The sequence below is a fragment of the Haemaphysalis longicornis genome, unplaced genomic scaffold (genome assembly GCF_048455015.1).
Source record: "Haemaphysalis longicornis isolate Haplotype H1 unplaced genomic scaffold, Haemaphysalis longicornis Haplotype H1 scaffold_1, whole genome shotgun sequence".
NCBI classification, from domain to species: Eukaryota; Metazoa; Arthropoda; class Arachnida; order Ixodida; family Ixodidae; genus Haemaphysalis; species Haemaphysalis longicornis.
Window position 1 is genome coordinate 112,684,095 of NW_027526203.1, and position 6,983 is coordinate 112,691,077.

At 47.3% G+C, this 6,983-nt stretch overlaps 1 protein-coding gene and 1 pseudogene across 1 annotated transcript in view; one reads left to right on the forward strand and one right to left on the reverse strand.

The window, feature by feature from the left end:
- The window catches only part of LOC144179294 (uncharacterized), a 262,947-nt gene that overhangs the window by 214,989 nt on the left and 40,975 nt on the right, over positions 1 to 6,983 (forward strand). The gene's annotated exons all lie outside the window — the stretch shown is intronic.
- Positions 4,591 to 6,751, reverse strand: LOC144174215 (uncharacterized; annotated as a pseudogene).

Sequence of the window (6,983 nt, forward strand, 5' to 3'; positions counted from 1 at the left end):
ACATTACACAGAAATGCCCGGTGCACACAATATAAACCGAGCACCGGAATACATTATGCACTTATCAATTGGACAACAAGAAGGAAAAGCCTAGAAGTCAAGTAGGCTTTCGAATTCGTTAATATCAGTTGGCTCGACAACATGACTTTCAAGGTTATTCCATTAAATCACGGTTCATGGAAGACAAAGAATACTTAAAGATATTGTATAATGGAAACTGAAAGCGCAAAATAGACACGGACAAAGAAAGGGGACAACAGGACAACGGACAACAGGACAACGAACAGGACGTCCCCTTTCTTTGTCCGTGTCTATTTTGCGCTTTCAGTTTCCATTATGCATCACCAACAGGCCCAAGCCATGACCCTTTTAAAGATATTGCTTTTCGGATGGAATGGGATTTAAGTTCACCGAGTGTCAATGACGGGATGAGTGACCCGAAGAAGAATACGTTAAGCATTGATGAGTGTCGTTTTTGAGATGGTTCTTAACAATCTTAAAAAGAAAACGTAAGCGCCATAATTTATTTCCGTCCGCAGTTGTCAATAAACCAGCCTTGACTGTCAGCTCGGAGACTGAGGCGCGGCCGTAACAAGTAAAAATAAAACGGACTGTTTTATCCTGTACACAATTTCATGTGGATAAGTTAGCCGCCGTGAAAGGGGGTCAAATTACATTTGCATAATGGACGATGGGTTATAGGCTAGTATGGGTTACAGGTTATAGGCGACGCTCTTATAGGCTAGTAACTTTGTGCTTGCTGGAGTATTTCTAAGGCACTTTTTAAGTAGTGAAGCTTATACATTGATTAATTAGAACGTTTGTAATGTGTCTATCTCAGTGCAAGTCGTTACATATATGTAAACCAAGATATTTATACTCAATTGCCCGTGTTAACGCGTTAATATCGGATGTGCAATTAACAGGGGCTGCTTCTTGTTTGTGATTGACACAATAGCACATTTTTTTTTGTAATTAACAGACATCCGCCATGTGTTACACCACTGAATAACATCGTTCAGTTTTAAATTAAGGTTAATCTGATTTTCCAAAGAGTCCACAGTAGAATAAATGAGACATTCCCCAGCGTACAACCTGATTTTCATGCCATGCTTGCCAACAATATTGTTAACATGAAGAAACAATAACGACCCAGAACAGAACCCTGGGGTCAGGTACTATGTTAGAAGGAGTGTCGCTGAAGATGACATATATTGGTATAACGTGAAGTAACGTAGGACTGAATCCAACTGCAAAGCTTTTCATTTTCAACAATGGCACGTAGTTTGAGTATTAGTTTTACATGAGATATCTTGTCAAACGCTTTCGCGAAATATATAAGTATTACATCTGTTTGTTTACGGTCATTGATAGTCATGGCGAAGTCATGTACAGTTTCGACAAGTTGGGTCACAGTGGAAGAGCCACGCCTTCCACTGTGACAGGACTTTCAACGACGGCTGGACTTGTTTTTTGCCTAATAGTGTGTATTGTTCACTTGTTCACTTCCCACCCCTGCCACAGCCCGCAAGGGCTAGCAGTATTGTAAATAAATAAATAAAAAACCATGCTGTGCTGAAGAGAGAATCGAATGCGTTGTTAAGAAAGCAGATACGTGTTTGTGAGTGACATGTTCTAATAATTTACAACAACTGCTGATTAATGCTATAGAACGGTAATTCGTAACTGACTGTTTATCCCCTTGTTTAAATAGCGGCTTCATTTTAGACAGTTTCCAGTTTTCTGATTGCATCAGGTCTTTTAGTTCGCGAGAGAGCTGGGAAATTTCTTCATTTATCTTCGTATTACGATTTTTTTAACCATTTTTGAGGCGATTGATTTTATTTTTTAAAGGAATGATGTCTTGGGTGTTCCATGGATTTGATGGATTTGCTGGTCGGTACCGGGACGGAACGTAGAGTTCAATGCCTGCATGTACTGTGTTCTTAAATTTCACCCAGAGATAATTCGCGTCGCCCATAGTGTCCATAGAGCTACTCAAAAAAGCCATCATGCATAGACTCTAATCTGTCTCGAATGCAAACATCGTTAGCAGCAGAAAAATCGATACACCTGTCGTTTTGAAACTCGTCTTTGGAAGAGAGAAACGCAGTTGAACTAAGACGCACTTATGATCCCAGAGACCATCTAGTACTTCACAGTCTAGGTCACAGTCAATATTGGATCGAACAAAAACAAGGTCCAGTATTGTTGTAGTCTCTCGGTGACTACGTGTAGATATGGGACGAGTTGAGTAATGATCAGCGCGAGTATGCACCCCGAAGACGGCGGTAAAGGGTAGCAGAGGCGCGGAAAACCCCGTCGTCAAGAGTTCATATCACGGCCCTGTGTTCTGTACTCAAGAGGAGTGAAACACCAAAGAGGAAGAAGGAAGGGAGGAACAGTGCAGGGAAGGCAGGGAGCTTGACCAGGGCGGCTGGCTACGCTACTCACGGGGGTGGGGATACGGAAAAGGAAAGGGAACGAAAGGACCGCGGCACATAATAAAAGAGAAAAGAAAAGGAAGAAAATTAAAAAAATTACACATGGAGACTACAAAGGCAGTACAAAGCACGCACACAAAACAAAAAAAATCAGAAAACTAAGGCCGTGCATTGATACAATTGGCTAACTAAGGACGCTACACTGTAGTAATGTCCCTACAATTGTTCAGATAGGCCCGTGTCCTTCAAAAAGCGAAGTAAGGCTTTTGTAGCCTTTTCGGCCGGGCAGCGGAATTATTAAGCCAATTTAGAGAGTTGCTCAAGGCGAACACTATCTGTTTGCGGCTGCTCTCGACCCACGCGTTCCCTGGCGTGAGTGCCCGCGGCTAATTAAGCCCCGTGCAACTTGGAGGCCGAAAAGAAACCCGCGGCTGAATCAGATGGCGGGCGTCGCACACACGCCACGTCCGCGGAGGAGCGCTCGCCACTCGATCTCGTCGTCGTCCAGAGGGTCGACGTGGCCGCGCACGAAGTGGAGAGCGGCCAACGCCGGGTGCGCGCACTCACGCACGTGCATTGCGGCGGCGGCGGCGGGGAGACGTGCGTTTGTGCGGCGCGGCGCAACACCGGGGCGACTGCTGCAAAAGGTGAGCATCGGGCCACTTAGCGCGCTCTTCGTCCTCCGATCGCAGCAGGTACTCATTACGGCCCCCCACCCCCTCGCCCCGGCTCGCTGGAGGCCGCGGCGCGTGATTACCCGGCTGCTGCTGCACCGCCCGGGGCTAGCAATCGTTTAAGTGGCGTTCCAGTGTGTAAATGTTGGGGGTATTTACACTTCATTATCGTGGCCGTAATGGGCGCGCGAGGGGGAAGGGCTGCCGCTATCGGAGCCGATGCTTCGGCGGGCATGACCGGCTCACTGCCTAATAATCACGCCGAGAGCGCCGGATACTCCCCTCGAGCTGCTTGCGCGTCCCGGCTCTTGCGTAGGTTGCCCGCCTGCCTGGTCGCAGCCCTGGGCTGGCTTCAGCGGCCGCCATTTACGGGCCTCATCGCGCGCAGCAGAGTGCGATGGGCGCCTTCGACTGGAGATGATTTCTCATTTCCGCACAATGGCGCGGGATTACCCTTCACTCCAGCTTGGCGCCTGTATCACGCCCATGCTCTCCCCCCCCCACCCCCCGCATTTACTGCTATTTGCTTTATTTTCTGCCCTCCTAACGCATCTGGGTCATCGCTCAAGTCATTGACAATTTTTCATGCAACAACTTAGCCAAAAATAGAAAAAATACCAGGAAACCTAACTGAAAGAAACCAGAGGGACAAAAAAAGAATACAAAATAGGCCGTGTCTAGAGTGCCGTCCGACGGCCCTATAAGCATTCCACTATATCGACGTCCACCGGCGTTTTGTAAAAAATATTTCCGCGTCTGCCATTACATAGCTCTACATAACACAAAGCAAGCTAACTTCATCTAAACTAACATAACATGACCTAACAAACACAAGCAATCATTTAAAGCCCCTAAAACTAACCTAGGCCATGAAATGTGTATTTTAATGTAAAGATAAAAAAATAAAAAAACGGGGCAATAGGGGGTCTTGAACCACCATCGTTGTGATGAACTAGCTGAGGCGGTTCTTCTAAGCTACCATTACAGACGCTTTGGGGAGTGCGAGCCTAGTCCTAAATATTCGAACGTTGTCTGACGGCACCCCAGCCACGCCTGGAGCAATGAGCTTGAGTGCCGTCGTACGGCACTCTAGTCCCTGCGTACAAAAGAACAAATCGCTTTCGCGGAAAAAACGCAGTCCCAGCTGCAAGGCCGGTCTGAGCAATTGCGAGAAGGAATAAGCTAAAAGAAGCGTTGTCACTGCTGTTATTTTCGTAAACCGCACTAAAGCTGTAGGCTGGGCTAGTTGGTAATTCATAGTGATCAAATGTAGCGCTGCAGAAACACACGGGACGAAAAGAAACCACACGGGCGAGCGCTCCCTTCCAACTGGTTCTTTATTCACATGACGGCAAGTATATATGCTCAGCCTTAGCAGGAACAATAAAAAGAGGAAAGAACAAAAAAAAAACAAAAAAAATTCAGACAAAAAAAGAGCGAATACACCCAACGCGCGCCAAACATTTTGACAATCACAGTGGCCTGTCGCGTATGGCATCGCATTGCAGGAAATGTAATTCACGGCCAGATAACGAGACCGACGGTTTGATAACACAGTCGTTCCTTCCACGCGCCATCTCAGCTGCCTCACTGATTAAGCGCGCTTGCTTGTCCTTAATTATCTCGAGTATTGTGGTGCCAGGGAACTGCGCAGTGCAACCCCTACACGTGCTGACATGTTGTGCCAAAAAACCTTCTTTGCCATTACGCACATTATTGCCGTGCTCGCGTAGACGCTCACTGAGGCATCTGCCCGTCTGTCCCACATAGCTCGCGCCGCACGACAAAGGAATTCTGTATACTACATTTTGAACACATTCTACGAACTGTGTTCTGTGTTTGACAGTGCATTGGACCCCACGTCGCTTTACGGGACAGGTACTGCTAGCCAGCTGGGACAACTTATCGGAAGCGCTAAAAACGGCTTTCGCGTTAACACGTTGTCCCATTTTCCTAAGGCGATGGGACACGGAGTGCATATACGGAATCACAGCCACTCTCTCTCGTTTTTCCGCTGTAGCTTGACCTTGTATGCCGTGGGCAGTGCTCCTGCATTTCTGTTTCCTTCGCATTGTCTCGGCTACGGAGACAAGCACTGGGCGAGGGTACCCTGCTCCAGGCGCTCCGACTGTGCCAGGAAACTGGCTAACAAAGCTAGTTGGCAAGACCTCTGCAAAGCGTTCGAAAAACATGTCTCCACAATTGCTCTCTTTACAACTTTGCTGTGAGCTGACGTGAACGGCAGAATTGGCTTCTGCGCACGAGGCTCATAACACCAGCACGTGTGGTTCACAAGGAAGCGAATCCTCAGGTCTGGGACCCTTAACTAGAGTTAAATGTCTAGGGGCGCAAGGTAAGATCGTAAATATACAAAGCGAAAAGAGGGAGTAATTAATGCCTCCATCATGTCAGTGAAGAAAAGATCCACTACAAATAAATTGCCCAGGAATTCCTTTTCCATGGTCATGGTTCGCGCCGCATCCCACACGGGGGCTTACTTTCATTGGCACTTTTATAGCTTGATCAAACACGCTTTTAGAATTTACGCCGTCCACACATTGAGCAATTTCGGACAAAGGGGCATCTCTTTTTATAAAATCAATGCCTTCTGCTCTGGATGTTACTGCAGGCAAATACCTTAAACCAAAGCGTAAAACGCATTTTTTGTGTTATAATTATCAAGCAAAATTGCCTAGAGAGTTACGTCACTTGGGCTGTCATTTGGTGACGTTGCGCCATGAAGTTTTATCGCACTGGGAAAACACGTGTCTAATAGAATAGGGCATAAATGCGCAGGTGAAAATGTTTGTCAATACTGCAGTTTGAGGATGACAGGGGGGGGGGGGGGGCACAATTTACTGAATAAACCACACTGCACACAGTGTGACAAAAACAATGTTCGTGGTTCGCAACAAACCCCCGATGGCAGACGAGCTGCAATAACAGGTGCTAACAATGGCAGGAAAGGCGCTGCCAACTAAAACAGCTTTTCTATAGTGCAAGAATAACGCCCTTCTCTACATTGAAACTGTGAGGCAAAACCTTGCCGTTTCAAGTTGTTTTGAAAAAGAATGATTGTCCAGTTTGGTACATGTGTTTGTATGCTAGTTCTATGTTATCGCAGTGCTAAGGATGTGAAGCTCTGGATGCATCGTTCGTTCTGCAATCTTTGGGGTTTATCTAGTGTTCGAAAGAAATTTTGAGGGCGCGTAAGCGCTTCTGACGAGTTGTGAACGCGAGAGCCCTAGTGGCCAATTGGACGCCTCTGGGTGTACAATTGAACGCCGGAGGGAGTTCTGCGCCGGGCGTATACCTAAAGCCACCGCATAGCGCCCTCGCATGTCGGTGAATGCTGCGCCGCTGAGCGAGAGAAGCCGAGGCGAAGCTTGCCGCGTCGAGCGCTGAAATGAAACCGGCTTAACCGAAGGCCCTTACCCTACGCATGCGCCGGTGCTCTTCTTTTTTTGTGTTTTATTTGTAAGGCACGGGGTGTGTGAGCGGGAGTGATGCAGAAGGAAAGAACGTCTTTATGGCGCCTTTCTCCACTTTCTCAGCGGGTGCTATGGGGATAGTGGTGTCGAACAGCCCAGTAATCGCCAGGTGAGAGCACGTTAGGTCCGATCTTACCATCATGGCTTCCCGCCCACGGGAATCCTAAGGTTGTGTCTATAGCGCCTCTGCGTACTATGGTGGAATCTGTGAAAGTGTTATAACCGTAACCGGTTTGGGAGCACTTGGTTTCTTGTAACAGGAAGACAATAGTACGGCTAGTTTGTATTTTACCCTTTAAGATCAGGGCAGCCGTTCCATTGCAGCCCTTTTGGGGGCATCCATACTAATATCCGCGGGGCGATCTTTTGTTGCG